Source organism: Elephas maximus, chromosome 2 (genome assembly GCF_024166365.1).
Source record: "Elephas maximus indicus isolate mEleMax1 chromosome 2, mEleMax1 primary haplotype, whole genome shotgun sequence".
In the NCBI taxonomy this organism is placed as follows: Eukaryota; Metazoa; Chordata; class Mammalia; order Proboscidea; family Elephantidae; genus Elephas; species Elephas maximus.
The window spans coordinates 155881154-155902722 of NC_064820.1; the positions used below are offsets into that span (position 1 = coordinate 155881154).

At 43.4% G+C, this 21569-nt stretch overlaps 1 long non-coding RNA gene across 1 annotated transcript in view; it reads left to right on the forward strand.

Moving 5' to 3' along the window:
• Positions 1-14788, forward strand: part of LOC126070110 (uncharacterized) — a 158659-nt gene extending 143871 nt beyond the window's left edge. Inside the window, exon 3 of the long non-coding RNA XR_007516129.1 lies at positions 13125-14788. This is a non-coding gene — a long non-coding RNA (uncharacterized LOC126070110). The remainder of the gene's footprint in view (positions 1-13124) is intronic.
• Positions 14789-21569: the final 6781 nt, after the last annotated feature.

Sequence of the window (21569 nt, forward strand, 5' to 3'; positions counted from 1 at the left end):
TCTTGTGAAAACCTTGTGGCATTTGCAAATGCCAAAATGAGGCTGTCTTGAAAGGGTGGGTAAGATTTGAGCTGTGTATTAGTTTAACATAACACTAGCTGCTGTAACAGATATTGTCGTTGTTAGGTGCTGTTGAATTGGTTTTGACTCATAGTGACCCTATGTACAACAAAATGAAACACTACCCTATCCTCTACCATCCTTACAACAATGGCTATGTTTGAGCCCATTGTTGCAGTCACTGTGTCAATCCATCCTGTTGAGGGTTTCCCTCTTTTTCGTTGACCCTCTACTAAGCGTGATGTCCTTCTCCAGGGACTGGTCCCTCCTGATAACATGTCCAAAGTACATGAGACAAAGTCTTGCCACTCTCACTTCCAAGGAACATTCTGGTTTACTTCTTCCAAGACAGATTTGTTCCTTCTCTGGCCAAAAAAACCAAACCTATTGCTGTGGAGTAGATTCTAACCCATAGTGACCCTACAGGACAGAGTACAACTGCTCCATAGGGTTTCCAAGGAGCAGCTAATAGATTTGAACTGCCAACCTTTTGGTTAGCAGCCAAGCTCTTAACCACTGCACTACCAGGGCTCCAGTTCTGGCAGTCTATGGTATATTCGATATTCTTCACCAATACCATAATTCAAAGGCAACAATTCTTCTTCGGTCGTCCTCATTCATTGTCCAGCTTTCACATGCATATAGGCAATTGAAAATACCGTTGCTTGGGTCATTGGTTTTTCATCCATGCCTTCAGTGCAGCTTGGACTTCTTCCTTCAGTACAATCAGTTATTGATTATATGCTACCTCCTGAAATGGCTGAACGTCAATTAATTCTTTTTGGTACAGTGACTCTGTGTATTCCTTCCATCTTCTTTTGATGCTTTTTGTGTTGTTCAATATTTTGCCCAAAGAGTCCTTCAATATTGCAACTCAAGGCTTGAATTTTTTCTTCATTTATTTCAGCTTGAGAAATGCTGAGCATGTGCTTCCCTTTTGGTTTTCTAACTCCAGGCGTTTGGACATGTCATTATAATGCTTTGTCTTCTTGAGCTGCCCTTTGAAATCTTCGATTCAGCTCTTTTACTTCATTTCTTCTTTTTGCTTTAGCTATTCTACATTCAAGAGCAAGTTTCAGAGCGTCTTCTGATAGCCATTTTGGCCGTTTCTTTATTTCCTGAGTTTTTAATGACTTTTACTTTCTTCATATATGGTGTTCTTGATGTCATCCCACAACTGGTCTTGTCTTTGGTCATGAGTATTCAATATGTCAAACCTATTCTTGAAATAGTCTCTAAATTCAGGTGGAATATATTCAAATTTATATTTTGGCTCTCATGGACTTGTTTTAATTTTCTTCAGCTTCAACTTGAAGCTGCATTTGAGCAATTGATGGTTTCTTTCGCAATTGGCCCCTGACCTTGTTCTGACCGATAATACTGAACTTCTCTATCATCTCTTTCCACACATGTGGCTGAAGTTGGAAAGTATTTGAATTTTTGTATGTTGATATATGGCTTATTAAATAAATGATACCCCTAAAAATGGTTCATTCCTTTTACTTTTTGTTTTGTTTTTGATATTATAAGTTAGGAATTTCTATTAATTTGGGTTCATACTTTACAGGCTTGAATATAAACAGCTCCCCTTTCACATATTTGTTGGTCTTAAAAAGTCAGTAGATAATTTGTAATTTATAAATCATTTATCTCCATTTGGAGGGGGAATTATACAAGTCTAGTTAGCTTTGGAGAGCATAAAATCACTTGGTTTTAGAGTTACCTTATTCTGAAAACATGAAAGGAAAGGATGGAATTCAAGTTCTTCATGACCCAAATCCTCAATGTCCTGTCTCTATCCTTAATAACAAATGGGGAGTGGGGGCAATAATGGGGGCCTGTTTTTAGAGCTGTTAATTTTCTCCTTGATTATATAGTGCTATGAAATGTGAAAGACATTAGAGACTCTGAACATGGTTCCCCTAAATGCCCCATTGCCCACAGGGAACCAGCCAATGGCTAGGGTTGGCTTCAGATGGCTGGACAGGTGGCCTTGTAATTAAAACCTTTCCCTTCTAACTGCAGGCCTTGTTTTGCCAGGAATCTGAGGTGAAGAAAATGTTCTGGTTATGTGCCTGTACCAGCTGCTTTGAAAGCTTCCTTATAGCTGTCCCCAAACCACAGCAGACAGCCACATCTCTACTTTCAAAATCTTGGGGGCTTAGTGTTATTTGAGATGGGATAAGCAGGCATAGAGATGAGGGATGATTTCTTCTGATTTCAAATGTTCTGCGCCTTTTTGAAGAATCAAACAGCACAAAAGAGAGTCTGGAATGCATGCATTTCCTTCTTACATCAACTTATGAGATAGGTGCTGTTTTTAGTTCTTATTTTATAGATGAGAAAGCTGAGGCACAGAAGCTTTAAGTAACCTGGTCAAGGTCACACAATTAAGTGGCAGAATCAGAATTCAAATTGAAGGAGTCTTAACCCCAAGTTCAGTCTTTTGAACATGTCTAAAATTTAACTCCCAGTCTTTCCCCCAAAGTCTGCTCCACCCTGAATTTTCCTCCTTCTCAGTTCATGATGACTCCATCCTTCTAGTTGCTCTGGCAAAAAACTTTAGAGCATCCTTGATTCCTCTCTTTGTCACACCACAAGTAGAGTTTATCAGGAAATTAAATTGGCTGTATTTTCAAAATGTGTTCAGAATCTGACCACCACCATCTTTCCTGTAGATTTCTATAATAGCATTGTAGGAGTCTCTGCTTCTAATCTTGCTGTCCTCAGACTCTTGTCATTGCCAGCCAGAATGATCCAGGACTTGTCAGCAGCTCTAATCCATGAGATCATTCTGAGGCCAAGCTTCCCTCTATATTGTTTTTCATTCCCTAAGGTGGTATCTTAGGGTAGGTCCTCTAGAGGAGCAATACCAGTGAAGAGTATATATATACATATATGTATGGAGAGAGAGAGCGAGATTTAAAGGAAATGGCTCATGCAGTTGTGGAGGCTGGCAAGTTCTAAATCCGTGAGTCAGGCCTCAGACTGGAGGCTTCTCCTGACTCATGTGGTTGCAGGGACTGATGAACCCAGAATCGGCAGGTCAGGCAAGTAGACTGCTAGCTCATGGAGCTGATGAATCCCAAAATCTGCAGGTCAGGTGGCAGGCTGCTGGCTCACATCCCAAGAACTGGAGGTCAGATGATGATAAGTATCGAGAGAGAGCGAGCTTTGCCAGAACATCCATATATATTGAATGTAGGCCATACCCCCAAGGAAACTCCCCTTATATCAGATCACAAAATGGAGGATAATTACATAATACTGAAAATCATGGCCTAGCCAAGTTGACACAGAACATTAACCATTACTGGTGGCATGCTCCTCTGGATGGTCAGAGTTGGCTCATGTCTGCATTCTAGCCGACAGGAAAGAAGGAGGAGAAGAAATCCTAGGAAGCAATTTCATTTTAAGTGAGTGATACAAAATTTGCACACATCATTTTCATTCCAATTCTGTTGGCAAGTACGTGGTCAAGTGGCCAACCTAGCTGCAAGGGAGACTGGGAAATGTAGTCTCTGGATGCACGGCCATATTCTCAACTCCCTAAGAAAAGGAGAATGGATTTGGGGGATAACTAGCAGTGTGCCACAGAGTCTAAGAGGGGCAGTGGGTAGCCCAGTTAGGAGGCTGCTTAGGAGCCTAGATGAGCACTGATGGTAGCTTGACCTAGGGAAGAGGCAGTGAAGATGGTGAGAGGTGGACAAATTTGAGGTGTATTTTGGAGATAGAATTGGCATAATATATAATAGGGTGAGTATAGAGGCCGAGGAAAAAGCAGGAATTAAGGATGACTCCCAGATTTTTCTGTCATGAGAAACAGGGTGGTGCCATTTCCTGAAATGAGGAAGCTGTCATTGAAAATACCTCTCTGGAGTGGCTGCCTGTGGGTCAGTGTGTGAGCCCTCCTTAGGGGCCTTATCTTGTGTCATAGCCAAAACAACCATGGCAGGTTGGAATGGCCGAGAGGTGGAGTCTGAGGGGCAGCCCTCCAGATTAATCAAATGGATTTTGTTTTACAGTGCTTCAAAGGAAGAAAGACAGCATATTATTGGTGCATTGATAGGCCAAGGTGTTAGGCAAGGTGGGGGTTGATTAAAACAAGCTAAAATTGCCTGTGTTTAAAGCCCCTGTTAGTTCCAAATAGCTGTTTTTGGTTTGGGGAAAAGAAGGGGCTAGGTAGAGGCACTGACATTTTAGCACCTGGGCCAGAAAGGGTCATGCTCCTTGTACCTTCATGCCCCTTGACTTTGAGGGCTCTTAAATGTTTTTCTGTTTCTTCTTTGTCTGAGTTGGAGCACAGTGTAGGGAAATGTGTTTGCAATTAGAGTAGTCAAGAGGCTGAGGCTCTGGATGCATGAATAACTCACATGGCTGGGCTGTTATGAGGTCTGCTATGGTCATTTGGGGCAGCAGTATCCTTAAGAGGGCGGGCTCAGAGATTAGACACACCTTGAGTCTGATCAAATCTGGAAGAACTAACAAAGCCAAGTTACTCATTTTGAGTCTGGGGCAAGATGTTTGGCCTGAGATGAGCCAAGTGGTGCTGCCGCTTATGAGAATGTGCCTAGAGTTTCTACAAACATTTTTAGCTATTGTAAGAAAAAAAAAAACAAAAAACTATTCATGTAATTTTTTATTGTTTTTGTTTGTTTTTTAACCTTTCTGGTTTACAGCTGAGAAAGCTAAGGTTAAGTAATTAGTCCAAAGTACCACGATCATTAGGAGAACCAGAGTTTGAACGCTTACTCCTAAATACTCTGGTGTTCAAGTCACGCACTGGTTCTTTTGGTGTTTGGAGGGCTAAGCATCAACAGGGTGGCTCATAGGCCCTTTTGGCAGCACACTTTAGGGAAGGACCTCCACATGTGAGGTCTCTAGGCCTGGGTGTAAGCCAGTTCTGCCTTCACTAGCTCTGGGACTGTGAGCCTTGAGCCACCTGTGTAGCCTCCCGGAATCTATTTCCTCTTCCATAAAGTGGGGAGTGACCATTTTCTACCTGCCTTCGGGTGTTGTAGGGAGATTGCTTGAGATACCTCCAGCAAAAGACTTGGATATCAGCAAACCATAATACAACACAAAGCCCCATTATGATTTCAAAGAAGTTACCAGAATATGTACATAGAGGCCTAAATACTTTTAGCTTAAGCACATGGTTACTATTTGTGAGTAGGGAGAGGTTGTTTGATGTTGGAAAACCCAAATTGTGTTTATAGCAGATGAAAAGAAAAACACCTTTAGGTAAATGTAAACCAGAGAAGAGGGGAAAAGGTGTAGCTTGAAAGCCTTTAATTTCCCTTTGTCAACTGATGTGTTGCTGAGTGATGATTGAAACTCTTGGGTTAGTGAATTTAAGTTTGTCTAAGCATCATCTCACCTATGTGTCCTAATAGCTGTGAGACACAGGAACAGTCATTCTTCCCATCTTTCAGACGAGGTTAAGGCGGGGCTGGATCTGTTAATGTGGTGGCAGCGTCTTAGTCTAGGGTATCACTCTCAGACTTACCAGCTGAGAACACCGTTTCACCAATTCATCCAGGACCGATCAACCTCAGGGGGCTGATCCTCACCTACCCACAGCAAGAGCCTGACTTATAAACCTGAGTGCTAATTAGTGATGCACCGAGGAGGACGGAAAAACTAATTAGAAAATCTGTAATCATTTTTCTGGAAAGTTCAATCTCAATATCAAGAAACTGAATAGTGTTAACCAGTTGCCATCAAGCTGACACTGACTCATGGTGACCCCTGTGTGTCAGAGTAGAATTGTGCTCCATAGGCCTGTCAATGACTGATTTTTTAGAAGTAGATTACCGGGCCTTTCTTCTGAGATACCTCTGCGTGAACTCCAACCTCCAGCCTTTCGGTTAGTAGATGTCTTGGTTATCTAGTGCTGCTATAACAGAAATACCACAAGTGGATGGTTTTAAAAAACGGAGTTTATTCTTTCATAGTTCCACTTCATTCTTTCATAGTTTAGTAGGCTAGAAGTCCAAATTCAGGGCCTCAGCTCCAGGGGAAGGCTTTCTCTCTGCCAGCTCTGGAGAAAGGTCCTTGTCATCAATCTTCCCCAAGCCTAGGAGCTTCTCAGGTGCCGGGAGCCTGTGTCCAAAGGACATACTCTGCTCCTGGTACTGTTTTCTTGCTGATATGAAGTTCCCTTGGGTGAGCGTTTACATGAGACACAAATATCTTCACTTCTTTGGCCCATTCAGAGAGGTCTATCCACATACCTCTTCCCCATACCTCTTTTTTCCAATTTTCCAATCATGATCCTTCCAAGGAAACCCTGGTGGCGTAGTGTGGTTAACAGCTACAGCTGCTAATCAAAATGTCAGCAGTTCAAATCCACCGGGTGCTCCTTGGAAACTCTATGGGGCAGTTCTACTCTGTTCTATAGGGTTGCCATGAGTTGGAGTTGACTCAACAGCAACCAGTTTGGTTTGGTTCTTCCAAGTCCCTGACCATCCAGCCAAACCATCGGCCACAGCTCATGAATCAGTATACAATCACACATCTGGCCATTTCTCCTTCCAAGCAAAGTAAACAACCAGGTGCACTGCTCAAAGTTCTGCCCATTGGGAGGATTTCCCTTCACCACTGTCATTCAGGGAAGTCCCAGAAAGGGGTTGTAGTGCTGTCGCTGCCCACTTTTGAGTGGTGCCTGCATATCGTGCAGAACCATCTGTAAACCAAGAGCAAGTTTTCCTTCTTCAGTCAACTGATCATAAGGAACTCCACATGAGGCCACAGGTGAAGACTGGGAGATGGAAGGTAATGTGACAGAAGAGGAGACCATGGGCATTTGGGCCACTTCCTCATGCAACTTACTTGTGCCTTCAAGTCCTGCTCGGGCCTGATCTCATATATACCACTTCCATTTAATGATAGAGGGCTGCTGTGCACATCCAACCTTGTGACTCTGTGGGTCCGACAACACCCAGTTGATGATGGGCAGCTCAGGCCACATGGTGACATGGTGTTCCATGGTTAAACATTCAGTCTCTACTAAGGCCTAGTAACAAGCCAAAAGCTGTTTCTCAAAAGGAGAGTAGTTGTCTGCAGAGGATGGCAGGACTTTGCTCCAAAATCCTAAGGGCCTGTGCTGTGGTTCACCAATAGGCACCTGCCAAAGACTCCAAACAGCATCTCTATCTGCCACTGACACTTTAAGCACCATTGGCTCAGCTGGATCATATGGCCGAAGTGGCAGAGTGGTATGTACAGCAGCCTGAACCTGTGGTAGAGCCTTCTTTTGTTCTGGGCCTCGATCAAAACTAGCTGCTTTTCAAGTCGCTTGATAATTAGGCAGGAGTAGCACACCCAGATGAGGAATGTGTTGCCTCCAAAATCCAAAGAGGCCCACTAGGCATTGTGTCTCCTTTTTAGTTGTGGGAGCAGCCAGATGTAATAGCTTATTCTTGACTTTACAAGGAATATCTCAACATGCCCCACACCACTGGACCCCCAGAAATTTCACTGAGGTGGGAGGCACCTGAATTTTTGTAGGATTAATTTCCCACCCTCTAGCATACAAATGGAAACCCTGGTGGTGTAGTGGTTAAGAGCTGCAGCTGCTAATCAAAAGGTTGGCAGTTTGAATCCAGCAGGCTGTCCTTGGAAACCGTATGGGGGCTGTTCTACCCTGTTCTGGAGGGTTCCTGTGAGTTGGAATTGACTTGACAGCAGTGTGTTAATGGGTAGCACACAAATGTTTTACCAATAAGTGTACAGAGTCATTGACACTTAATCCTCACTAGGTCCAGTCAGCATAATGTCATCCATGTAATGGACTATGTGACGTCTTGTGGAAGGGAAAGGTGATCAAGGTCCCCAAGGACTATATTATGACAGGGCTGGAGAGTTGATGTAGCTCTGAGGTAGGCAACTGAAGGTATATTGCTGGTCTTGCCAGCTGAAGGCAAACTGCTTCTGATGGTCCTTCAAAACAGGTATGGAGAAAAAGGCATTTGCCAGATCAATAGCTGCATACCAGGTACCAGGAGATGTATTAATTTGTTTAAGCAATGAGACTACATCCGGAACAGCAGCTGCAATTAGAGTCACTACCTGGTTAAGTTTTTAGTAATCTACTGTCATTCTCCAAGATCCATCTGTTTTTTGCACAGGCCAAATAGGCAAGTTGAATGGGACGTTGTAGGAATCACCATCCCTGCATCCTTCAAGTCCTTGATGGTGGCGGTAATTTCTGCAATCCCTCCAGGAACATGATACTGCTTTTGGTTTACAATTTTCCTAGGTAGGGGCAGTTCTAATGGCTTCCACTTGGTTTTTCCTACCATAAAAGCCCTCACTCCATTTGTCAGGAATCTAACGTGGGGGTTCTGCCAATTGCTGAGTGTATCTATTCCAATTATACATTCTGGAAATGGAGAAATCACTATTGGATGGGTTTGAGGACCCAATGGACCTACTCTGAGACAGACATGAGCCAAGACTCTATTAATAACCTGACCTCCATGTGCCCCCACTCTGACTGGTAGGCCACAATGACATTTTGGGTCTCTTGGAATTAGTGTCAGTTTAGAGCCAGTATTCAGTAATTCCAGAAAAGTCTGATTATTTTCTTTTCCCCAATGAAAAATCACTCTTGTAAAAATGCTGTAGATCCCTTTGGGGAAGGCTGAGAGAGAGATTAGAGAGATTAACAGTATAAGGTTTTGGCAGTGTATTAGAGTCCTTCCTCAAGGGGACCTGGCCTCCCCTTCATTCAAGGGGTTGTGGGTCTTTAAACTCACTGAAGTTCTAAGAACCAGAGGTCAGACGAACAGGAGCCAGCTACAGGATCCAGAGCAGGCAAAAGCCAGATTGTTCATTTATATTTGGATGCAGGCCATGCACCCAAAGAAACTTTCTTTCGACTGATTGACTGCTCACACAGCAGATCCCATCGTGGGGTTGATCACTTATCAAATCTCAGCAGGGAAACGATCACAACATTATACGACTGCCAAAACACTGAGAATCATGACCCAGCCAAGTTGACACACAATTTTAACGATCACAGAAGCCAAGTACCTTAACTCTGTGGACCACCCAGGGATTCTGAATTAGCCTTCGCAGGCATGAAATCAAAGCAAAGGGGCTCGCAATTTCTGTGGAGTATTATCTGTAAACTGTTCTGGATGAAGTTCTTTTGAGCTTTTTCCTTGTCATTTCCCTTTCGATGGACCAAAATTGTCCAGGCCACCAGATGCAGGGCTTCCTGGGTAACTCTAGCAGCATCCTCTTACCTAGCTCGTCCTTGTCAGCATTCCCTTTGAGTCACCAGAAACTTCTGTCATCATAGCTCCTCCTTTCCACAGTCATATGGCGGTTTCTGAGGTCAGAATTTAAATCAATGTCTTCCTTTTGAATCAGGCAGTCTAGGACCCTCTAGGAAATGCCCTCATCATATGAGCTATACCCTTATGCATCATTTCTTATATGGATAATTTCTGGGGAAAATCTATGCGTTCAGCTAACCTCATGTCTTTTAGGTTGGCCCTCCTTGTCTTTTGTACCAGGTTGTGTCACCTCCTAACCAAATTCTAGGTTACGTACTCTTTGGACGTGCCCCCTTCTCTGCATGGATTATATTTAATTCAATCTAATGAATATTTGTTGAGGGCCTTCCATGTGCATGACACTGTGGTGGCCACTACAGGGTTAGCAAGATCAGAGTAACAGCATGGTTAAAGGACACAGGCTTTTGGATCAGACCAGAGTTCAAATCCCAACCCCATTACTTACTGGTCGAGTCACCTTAAGCAAGTTACCTAACCTCCATTTCACCTTTTGTAAAATGGGGATACCAATAGAATCCACCTCAGTAGGGTTTTTGTGAGGATTAAATTAAGTAATGTATATAAAGTACTTAGTTCGGTGTTTGATAAGGTCTTAATAAGAATAACACTTAAAAAAATACATATAATGCTATATACATTCATCTATACATTCCTAAACAAATATTCCTGGAGTTTCCTCCATATGCCAGACCTGTTCTAGTCTCTGGGGATCAGCAGCAATGAAAACAGACAAAGTACACATGTCCTTGCAGAGCCCACAATTTAGCTGGGGGTGAAACAATGAACATATAAACACAAGTGTAATTTGTTGTGTGAATTGTCAAATAGTGAAAAGTGCTTCAAAGAAAAATAAAGCAGAATAAGGGGACAGAATCACAGGGATGGGGGTGGAGAATGGAGTTTTTGTCCCTTAAACTTGTCTCTTGGCGTGCCCTCTTCCTGGGATGTACCCCCACTCCACCCTCAGGATCGCTCTCACTTCTTTCAGGCCTCTGCTTAAACATTACCTCATCAGAGAGGGCTGCCTTATCTAAAAATTATACACAGAAACTCATAATATATATAGACACCATTCCTACTTTGAAGGAGTTCATTGTCCAATAAAATTAACAAGTACACAATGACCATACACCCACATTAAGGGAAGTACAAATAAAAAACATTCAGTTACGGGAATCTGGAAAGGCTATAATAAAAAAACAAAAAACTGTGCATGAAATATTGCTTGGTATAAAAAGACAGAAAGGAGCCCTGGTGGTGAAGTGGTTAGGCACTCAGCTGATAATTGAAGGACTTTAGAATTGGAGCCACCTCAGTTCAAATCCCAACTCTGCTCCCTCACTACCTTGGTGACCTTGGTGTTGCTCAATAATGCAAAAATAAGAAAACCTACCTCAGGATTATTGTGTGCTGTGGATTGAATTGTGTCCCCCCAAAATACGTGTTGTAAATCCTAACCCCTATACATGTGGATGGAGCCCTGGTGGGTCAGTGGTTAAGAGCTCAGCTACTAACCAAAACGTCGACAGTTCTAATCCACCAGCTTCTCCTTGGAAACTGTATGTGGCAGTTCTACTCTGTTCTATAGGGATGCTATGAGTCGGAATCAACTCAAGGGTTTGGTTTGGTTATACATGTGGATATAATCCCATTTGGGAATAGGGTTTTTTTGCTGTATTAATGAGGCCATGTCAGTATAGGATGTACCTCAAGCCAATCACTTTTGAGATATAAACGGAGCAGTTTAGGCACAAAAGCAAGCATGGACAAACTGGGGAAGATTGCTGCCACGTGGAGAATGCCAAGGAACCAAGGAACAGAACCTGAAGAGAGACATGGACTGTCTTAGTCATCTAGTGCTGCTATAACAGATATACCACAGTGGATGGCTTTAACAAAGAGAAATTTATTTTCTCACAGTCTAGTATGCTTGAAGTCCAAATTCAGGGCATAAGGTCCAGGGGAAATCTTTCTCTGGCAGCTCTGGAGAAAGGGCCTTGTCATCAGTCTTCCCCTGGACTAGGAGCTTCTTCATGCAGGAATCCCGGGTCCAAAGGACACACTCTACTCCCAGTGCTGCTTTTTTGTTGGTATGATGTTCCCACTCTCTGCTTGCTTCCTTTTAAGATAAAAGATGGTGCAGGCAACACTCCAGGGAAACTTCCTGTACATGGGATCAGGGAGTGACCTTCATAAGGGTGTTACAATGCCACCCTAATCCTCTATAACATAAAATTACAATCACAAAATGGAGGACAATCACACAATACTGGGAATCATGGCCTAACCAAGTTGACACATTTTGGGGGGACAAGGATCTTCTCCCAGATCTGGCAGAGAGAGAAAGCCTTCCCCTAGAGCCAGTACCCTGAATTTGGACTTCTAGCCTCCTAACCGTGAGAAAATAAATTTCTGTTTGTTAAAGCTGCCCATTTGTGGTATTTCTGTAGCGGCGGTGCTAAGAAACTAAGACACTTTGTTAAAATAGAAATATGTTAAGCCCCATTGAAGACGCTGTGGAGCACAGTTCTACTCTGACACACATAGGGTCGCTATGAATTGGAATTAACTCCACGGCAACTGGGCCCATGGTAGTACAGGAGGTAGGTTTTCAATGGTGTCCCCTTTCCACTAATATATATTTGTAATAGTAGCATTTGTTTTGGTTCCCATCAGCATTCTACACTTACACTGTGGCGTTGTCTTGTAATTGTCTATCTGGGTGTCTGGCTCTACCAGGAGAAGGAGCTTCTTGAGGACATGGCCTGTTGTATCCCCAGTGTGGGTGGCACTGCGCCTGGCACGCAGGGTGCAGTTGATGGGGGATAAATGAGTACATGCATCTAGCACAGGCAGATCGTTCTGCACAGGCAGAAGCCTCCAGGGATGGTCTGTTCTATTCTGCATCTCTATACCTCCATGCCCCAAAATTGTTTCTGACAGGTGGGTGTTTAGCATGTTCTTGAAGAAAGACGACTCTGTGTCCCCTCTAGGGAAATGCATGCTGTGTTTAACCACGTAATTCAAAACAGGTGAAATGATGCCGGCTTGCCTACCTCTTCTAGCCCTGATTCTATTTCAATGCCGCCAGTTTTTAGAAGGAATTAAAGGATATTGTTTTTTCTAGTGTGAGGGCTGTAACCAAAAGATTATTTTTACTTTTAAAATCAGAAATACTTTTTAAGACAGAGTTTTTTGTATTGACTAAGGCTTACTTGGAGCCCTGGTGGCATGGTGGTTAGCCTTAGTTGACAGAAAAAACTCCGTATCTTAAAAACCAAAAAAACCTGAACCCGTCGCCATCGAGTCCATTTCTACTTATAGTAACCCTATAGGACAGAGTAGAACTGCGCTGCAGAGTTTCCAAGGAGCTCCTGATGGTTTCAAACTGCTGACCTTTTGGTTAGCAGCCACAACTCTTAACTACTATGCCAACAGGGTTTCCATATCTTAAAAAGTATTTCTGATTTTAAAAATTAGTAATAATATTCCAGAGATGCTTAATGTCAAGATGGTGGATTTTCCAATTATTTTTAAAAATGAACTTTCTGTTTGTTTATTTTTGCCCCATAGCAATCCCACAATACAATAAATAAGACACAGAATAAAAAACAAGAAGTCCAAATAATTATGCTTAGGAAATTTTATTAAAATGTTGATGAGAAAGGAGAGCTGGGGAGACAATTGCCTACTAGAATGCTTGGGGATGACTCATTAAAACCCTTCTCTCTGTCCTCTGTGAACACATTTCAGGAAAAAAGTCACATCTTACATCATGTGAATTTGGAGATCACCTCTGGAATTGGACATCACAGGGGCCTGAATGTGTTGTTGTGGAAGTTTCTCTGAGGATAATTTTCTGCTCCTCATCACTTCACAAACCTGGTTCAGGGATCATGTACCATCAAGGCCCAGCCCCAGCTCCTGGGCCTCAGGCAGCCCCTCAGCCATGAAAGGTTTTGTGCGACCCGTGACAATGCACTGCGAAGGCATTACCTTAGAACCTGCCTGGATACCAGAACTGAGAACTTCCTCAGTAAAGATATGTCCGCGGAAGCACCTTCTAATCACCGGAAATTACTTTGGCAGACATCTTCCCCCGAGGAAGGGAGTTCAGGCCTTGAATCCTCTGGTACCGAAGCCCACTTTTCTTCAGAATTGAGGGCGAATTGAGCCAACAGAAATGCACACCTGTTTTCTTCCGATGGATTAGGGTCTCACAGGCTGTGGCTGTGGTGGGACCACTTGTGTCTGTGAGCCAACAGGACACCTGCAGGGGTGGAGGTAGGCACTTCTGGGGTGAGTTAAGCATGGAAGAGGGGGCAAAACGTTCATTCTATGCATCAGAGATGGCCAAGAGGTTCAGGGTCTGTGGCATTCAAGCCCCTGGGTGGTACTGTGACTATCTCCCCGTCATGGATTGAATTGTGTCCCCCCAAAATATGTCATCTGGGTTAGGCCATGATTCCCAGTATTATGTGGTTGTCCTTCATTTTGTGATTGATGTAATTTTCCTGTGAGTTGTAAATCCTGGTCGCTGCCTACAGTTAATGAAGCAAGATTCGATTATGTTAAAGAGGATTAGGGTGGGATGTAGTACCCTTACTCAGGTCCCATCCCTGACCCAATGTGAAGGGAGTTTCCTTGGGGTGTGGCCTGCATCATCTTTTATCTTACAAGAGATAAAAGGAAAGGGAAGTGAGCAGAGAGTGGGGACCTCAAACCACCAAGAAAGCAGCACCGGGATCAGAGTGCGTCCTTTGGACCTGGGGTTCCCGTGCAGAGAAGCTCCTAGACCAAGGGAAGATTGATGGCAAGGACCTTCCTCCAGAGCTGACAGAAAGAGAAAGGTGTTCCCTGGAGCCGGCACCCTGAATCCAGACTTCTAGCCTACTAGACAGTGAGAGAATGAATTTCTCTTTGTTAAAGCCGTCCACTTGTGTTGTTTCTGTTATAGCAGCACTAGATGAATAAGACAGCCCGCCCCCCCTCCATGCTCAGAACCACCATCCTGAGAGAATTATCATCCAGTGCACACTTTGTCTTGCTGTTTGACGCTTTTAAGTCAGGGCCAGCAGGTTATCAGCCTCACCACTGTCCTCAGCCCACCCAGTCGTCACACCAAATGGAAAAAGATGGGCACATCTGAGCATCCCTTTGAAAGGTTGTTGGGCCTTCCCTTGTGATAGACCACTCAGCAGCCCTCCACTTTCTGCCCTGCCTCTCCACACACTCTGCCTGCAGTTTATCATTACCGCCTTTCTGCAGCCTTGAGGCCCAGATGCCTCTCCTTCTGCTTATGGTGAATCAAGCACCTGTGCTGTGTCCCTCCTTCCTCCCTTCCTTCCTGTGGGACTTGGTTCTGTCATTCATCCCTCAGTGTCACATATCTACAGCCTCCCTCTCATTTCGCTACTGACGCTTTTCTCCCATCGAGACGTCCAAGTCTCTCCGGCACTAAAAAGGCACCATCCCTCAACCCCACATCCTCTCTAGCTTCCATCCAACCTTTCTCTTCCGCTTCTCACCCAAGGAGTCTATGCTCACTATGTACACTTCTCATCCTCTACCCAACCATGCCACAAAACGAGGCACTCTGGGCCGTCACGACTCATATCCCCAGTGCAATGCCTCCTTTGAATCATTCTCTCCCTGACCTCTCTGCGGCGCTGGCCCAGGTGAGCACTGTTTCTCACTCCAAGCTCTCCTCTCTCAGCTTCTGATACTTCAGACTCTCTTGGCTCCTCTCTGATCTCCCTGAGTATTTCTTCTCTCTTGCATGAATTCCTCTTCCTCCATTTCCAAAAAATTGATGGCTCCAGGGTTACCACATTGACCCTCGTCTCATCCCACTTTCTCTCTGGGTGATGGCATCCACAGTCAGGGCTTCAGCTATCACCTAAATACTGATGACTCCTAGATGTTTATCTGCAGCTCAGACCTCTTCCCTCAAGATTCTGAGCAGGGGCATCAGATGGAAATGTGTACCACTGCCAGGCAGGTAAAGTAAATGAGTGAAACTGATTATAAATGAATGCAGAAGGCCAGAGAACAGCCTGTTCTGGCTAAAGGCGGTGTCTGCTACAGGGCTCCAGCCAATTGTTGACATGCAGGAACTCAGGACCAGTATTACTGGATTTTCTAATTTTCTCAGAAAAACCAGAAATGCATAATACTATTGGGAATCACTCAATTATTAAATGATGGTTCCAGTTTTTTAAAATGTCTGTCTGGGCCAAAGCCCATCTGAGAACCTTTTCTGATTGTGGACCACCTATGTGGGACAACTGTTTGACTCTTATACTCCACTAGCTGCCTAATATCTTTATGCAGATACCTTTAGGCACTTCAAATTGAACATCTTTTCCCCAAACCTGTCTCTCCTCCTCCTGTATATCTTATCTCAATTAGTGGCACTTCCTTCCACCTACTCATCCAAGCTAGGAATATAGAGGAGGGTGTTCTTTCTTCCTTCCTTTTCCTCCTCCTTTACATTCAACCCACCATTAAATTCTACCAACATAAGTTACTAAATAGTACTTGAATCTATTCTCATTTCTCCACCCCTACCACCATTATCATAGTTTATGAAAGGCTTCTAGTACCTTTCACTTCCTAAGTGTTTGGGGTGATAAGTCATAGTAGTTGGTTCCCTCGCATATAAATTATTGTTCTAAGCCAATCATATGATCTTGTTTCCTTGACATTTGGAATGGGTATGTGACCCAATCTGGGCCAGTGGGATGTGAGGGAAAGTTTGCAAGGAGGCTTCTGGGAAAGATTTCCTTGCTAAGAAAGAGTCATATAGAAAAGAAGGCTCCCTCGCACCTATGATCTTTGCTGTGTCTGGATGTCGTGCTGGGAACTACTGTAGCTATCTTCTGAAGGTGAGGATGGCCAGCCTGCAAGCAAAACCTGAAACACAGAATGACAGGGTGGAAATAAGGAGGAGACCTAGGTCCATGGTGATGTTGAGCCAACTAATCTACTACCTGGGCTTCCTGTTGTCTCAGAGCTTTAGAGCCTGCAGCTATGTTGGATAATAAATCTCTTGATTTCAGTTGGTTGAGGTCAGGGCTTCCTGTTTAAGGAAGCCAAAGTCACCTGAATAGTACCCTGGTCCCTTGACCTCCAGGCATGAGCTTCACATCACTGCACATAACACCTGACTGCCAGGGTGGTCCCTCTAGATGCTAATCTGACCACACTGCCTCTTGCTTATGGCTCCCATTGCCCACAGGATAAAGTCCCAGGACCTTGGCAGAATATACAAAGGCCCCCATGACCAGGCCCCGCCTGCCTTCTGTCCGCATCAGCTCTCACTCCTTAACAAAAACCTTATTCTCATGTTAGTCTGATCTGATTGTAGTTCTGTACATAAGTGATGCTGTTTAAGTCTTTCACTCATTTGACAACTACGTGTGAGTGCCCACTCTGTGCCAGGAGCTGTTGGAAGCATGAGCATACGAAGGGAGTGGGCAGACGAGGTCCCTGACTTCACTGAGTGGACCAGCTGCTGCCCCCAAGTTTCTGCTCCGGCCATCCCTTCCCCACAGTGCCTTCTCCTCTGTCTTGATCTGGCTAATTACTACTTTTCTTTTTCCAGTCTATTAATGTCTGTGTGTATATATAGATATTCAACATTTTTTACTCAACTTTTTATTTTGAAAAATTTCAAACATACAGAAAGTTGAAAGAATAATACAATGAATGTTCATGTACCTCCACCTAGATTCACTAATCACTGATATTTTGCCATATTTGTTCTCTGTCTGTATGTGCTTATATATACATACACATATGTCCACGCACACACCTTTTTCTGAACCACTGGGAAGTAAGTTGTAGATATCATGACTCCTTACCCATAAATGGTTCTGCATGTCTCCTAAAACAAGAACACTCTCTTACATAACAGTAATGCTGTTACCACAGCTAAGAAATTTTACATCAATACAATAACGTTATCTAATATACAGACCATTGTCGAATTTCCACAATTGTCCCAAAAATGTTTATGGCTTTTTCCCCCATTCCAGATGCTACTCCTAGGCTAGATTCTCATCTCCTCCAGGAAGTCCTCTGTGAACCCCTTCTGCCGTTCACCTCCACAGGGCTCCCACAATGCCTTGTGCAACTTGCCATCATGGTATGAGCCATATGTGCTTACCCCTGTTTAGATTGAGTGCTATGTCACGCTCGTCTTTGTATTCCCAGTGCCTAGCACAGTACATAGTAGGTGCTCAGTATATTTTGGTTGAATGAATGAGCAAGTGGCAGAATCAGTGACAATGCCCACAGCCTTATTGCTGTTTTCTTGCTTCTAGACTTAACTGCTTTTTGCAGACAGTGGTGTTAATAATGTAGGAGCAGAAAGTCCCATTTGCCAAATGGTGAGAAGATGAGAGAGGAAATCCGATGGAAAGAGCCAACAATTAATGATATCCAGTGCCATGCTCATTTAGAAACATGTCTCAGGGATCTGAGAGCATCAGTGGAGAAAAAATAGCCAGCTTTTTATCAGTCATTGCAAAGCCTCCATCATATTTGCAGCCATATCTCATAAGCAGAAACCAGGACCTCTTCCAAGTGAAATTACCGTGAAACCCCACAACTACCCCCAAGTCATACTTTCTCCCAGAATGAATTTGCCAGTGATCCAGAATGGGTCCAATCATACCAGGGGAATTGTCCCTTAGTTTTGATGAACCATTTCTTCCCTCTGTAGTCCTAACTTTATTTTTGGAGTTAGTACTGGGAATTTTTTTAAAGTATACTACAGATGAAATCATAAGTAATATTTGGATCCAGAGGCTCCAAAGGTGAACTCAAAGAAAATTTCATTCTCCTGGTGACCCTCCCTTAACCAAGAAGAGTGTGGAGAGAGGATCAGGGCAACCAATGCGCTTGTGAGAAAGTAACCGCTTGCTATCTCTACAGAGGACTCATTTCCTAACCTGGCCATAGAATATTTTGCTTAGCCTCTCAAGACCTCTGGGTTCACTGATGAATTAAAAAAAAAAAAAAATCCTCATTAGCCATTGTTATGGGTTGAATTGTGTTCCCTCAAAATATGTGTCAACTTGGCTAGGCCATGTTTCCCAGTATTGTGTGATTGTTCATTTTTTTCATCTGATAAGATTTTCCTATGTGTTGTGAATCTTACCTCTATGATGTTAATGAGGCAGGATTAGAGGCAGTTATGTTAATGAGGCAGGACTCAATCTACAAGATTAAGTTGTATCTAGAGTCAATCTCTTTTAAGATATAAAAGACAGAAGCAAGCAGAGAGACAGGGGGACCTCATACCACCAAGAAAGCAGTGCCAGGAGCGCAGTGTGTCCTTTGGACCTGGGGTCCCTGTGCTGAGAAGCTCCTCGACTGGGGAAGATTGATGACAAGGACCTTCTTCCAAACCGACAGAGAAAGTTTTCCCCTGGAGCTGGCGCCCTGAATCCGAACTTCTAGCCTCCTAGACTGTGAGAAAATAAACCTCTGTTAAAGCCATCCACTTGTGGTATTTCTGTTAATAGCAGCACAGATAACTAAGACAGCTGCTGAAAAACATGTGGATATAGTCTTCCCAGATTCCAGAGGGACCTGTCTAAAGGCAAGACAACCCAACCATCTCACTCTTGCTAGGCATACTTCTGGACAGATATTGTGGCTATGGGTGAGACATTATGGATACAAAGATAAATAAGCTACTGCTCTCAAGGAGCTCCTTGTCTTCTGGGTGGGCAGACACACAAAGAGCCTCCAAACATGGGGAATGCAATGAGGGAGATATGCGTAGGACACTACAGACCTCATAGGAAGGACACCAACCCAACTTGGGGAGTGTGAGTCAGAGAGGGACTGCCTGCAGAAGAAGGGCATAGTAGGCATGGGAATTGGGCAGGCAGGTTGAGGGGGGAAGCATTCATTATCATGGTAGGTGCAGGGACAAAGTAGTCACTGACTGCACATGCAGACAATGCATGGAGGGTGCCATTTTTGATCACATAAGATGCCAGCACCGGAAGTCCAAAGACTATCTCTGATCCAACTTGGGAAGGCTGTGCCTCTCTGACTCTGGGTGTCCTTTAATGTTACTCCCACTAAGGGTTAAAGGTAGAAGACATTCCTACTTCCTCCCCCCAAAAAAGTTACTGAAGGTAATTATACCACCATCTATTTAGCTGCTGAAGAATTTACCATTCAAGGAGATAGGACCCTGCCTCACCAGAGGCGTTTAACAGTCCAACACTATCACATTACCCAGATTGTATAAAGAGTATGAATGATTTCCGCTCACAGACCTCTAATGGAGGTATCTCTTTACAAAGCCCCTACTTCAGGCCAGCTGAATGCCTCAGCAGTGCCTCTGAAATCCCGCAGCCCTAATCCCTTTAGCAACAAAGATCTGTTTCTTTGCTTAGCATGAAGTAGGCCTCAGAGGCCTGTGTGTGTCTTCGCCTGTAGGCCAGAAGCCTCCTGTTTACAATTTCCCTATTCCTGTTTTTAATGTTGTTCTGAGAGCAGCCACAAAGGGCTAGTTTTGTCCAGCAGGAACAAGGGAGCTATTAGAGAGAGACGGAGGAAGGAAGGAAGGGAGATCGCAGGGAGGACTCCTCGAGGGATTAGCAGACACAGCTGTTCCCGAAGGGAGAGGAGCTTTAGGCCGTTTATAATTTCCGTCACATTTACATTTTTTAATATTTTATTTCCTTAATTTTTTTTTTCCTTATCATTTTCCTATATACCATTTAAAGCAAGCATCTTGCTGCCATCTTGGGTAAATGTTTTAATATATTTAGCTGGGATTCAGCTTTTTGCCCCAGTGCTATGGAGCTCTGATGAGGTTGGTCTCCATTTATCTGTGAGGTCGCACACCTCTAAGCTGCCAGGTGCCTGATAAAGTCAGCTGCTGAAGGCGGCCAGTTTCACTTCTGGTTCCCATTTGTGTGCGTAGTATCCAAGTTGTTTAGATCTCATAGACCACGGCCTGTCTTCACAGTGTCTCAGACCCACTTTTAAAAAGCAACTCGTTTTTGTCTTAATGTTATATATCTAACCAATGTGCTTATAAAGGGTATTAACTGCAAATAGATAATCTGTCAAATTCCATATTTCTAAAATTCCTTAATGCAGATTCTTTAAGAAGATTACCCATGGTTGCATCCTGAAAGCAAATAAGTTTCTGTTTGTCTGTGTTACCTTTTAGTTCTTGTCTATGTGCATGTTCAATTTTTATACTTGTATAATAAAATTATATACAGAATTTTACAGTCTTAATTTTTCATTATTCCGTGCATATTTTTCTATCCAATAATCACTTTTTTAGCTCTTTATTCGGCTTTCTTCTACCTTCTTCCCGTTACGAATGTTAGCTGTTTTTCGTTTATCCTTCCACACCTAGCTCGGTGCTCAATCATATGAAAAAAATATGTATCTTGGATTGGGGGGGAGTCATTGTTTATTTTATTAGAAGGGGATCATATATATTTTCTACATGTTGCTTTTCTCACTTAACAATTTATAGAGCAAATTGCATTTAACATTTTTAACCTGAACATGGTCTTTGCAGGTTCACTCTGGCTAAGGACACTCTGGCTAAAGTGACAGACACCCATGTATGCGATAATTCCACTTTTACTCTGTTTTTGTTAAGTTTTACTTTTTTTCCTGGGGAGCTTTAGTGAAGAAAGAAATGACTTTCTCAAATGTCCAGTCGGCCCATTGCTGACCCTTTGGGCTGTTGTTGTCTTGGGGTAAGTTTCCGGACTGGAGCTTCTTTCAGATCCGGCTGACATGCTACTACAGTTACAGCAGTATTCCTCAGGAGTCTCAAAAGTTAAGTGTATGCGGTTTCCCTTTGCAGGGGCCTGGGATGTCAGCTAATCTTTAAGTAAAGGGGAGAAGGGACAGTGATTAACATTCTCCCAACTCACTCAGGGACAGCTCTTCCCAACCCTTCCTTCCCGCTCAAAGGAGTAACTAGTTTTCAAGAGGAACTTTTTAAAAAAAAAAAAATTTTTTTTTTTTTTTTAAAGAAGAATATGGAGTTCTTCCAGGATTGCTCAATTTTTTCTTTCTCTAAAGTAAAATCGTTCAAACTGCGTGCCAATCCAAACGCACTCTCTGTGTTCAGCTTCGCTGGAAATGGGGACCATAAGATAAGATGTACAGCCCTTGGAATATTGTTTTTCAGAGCTG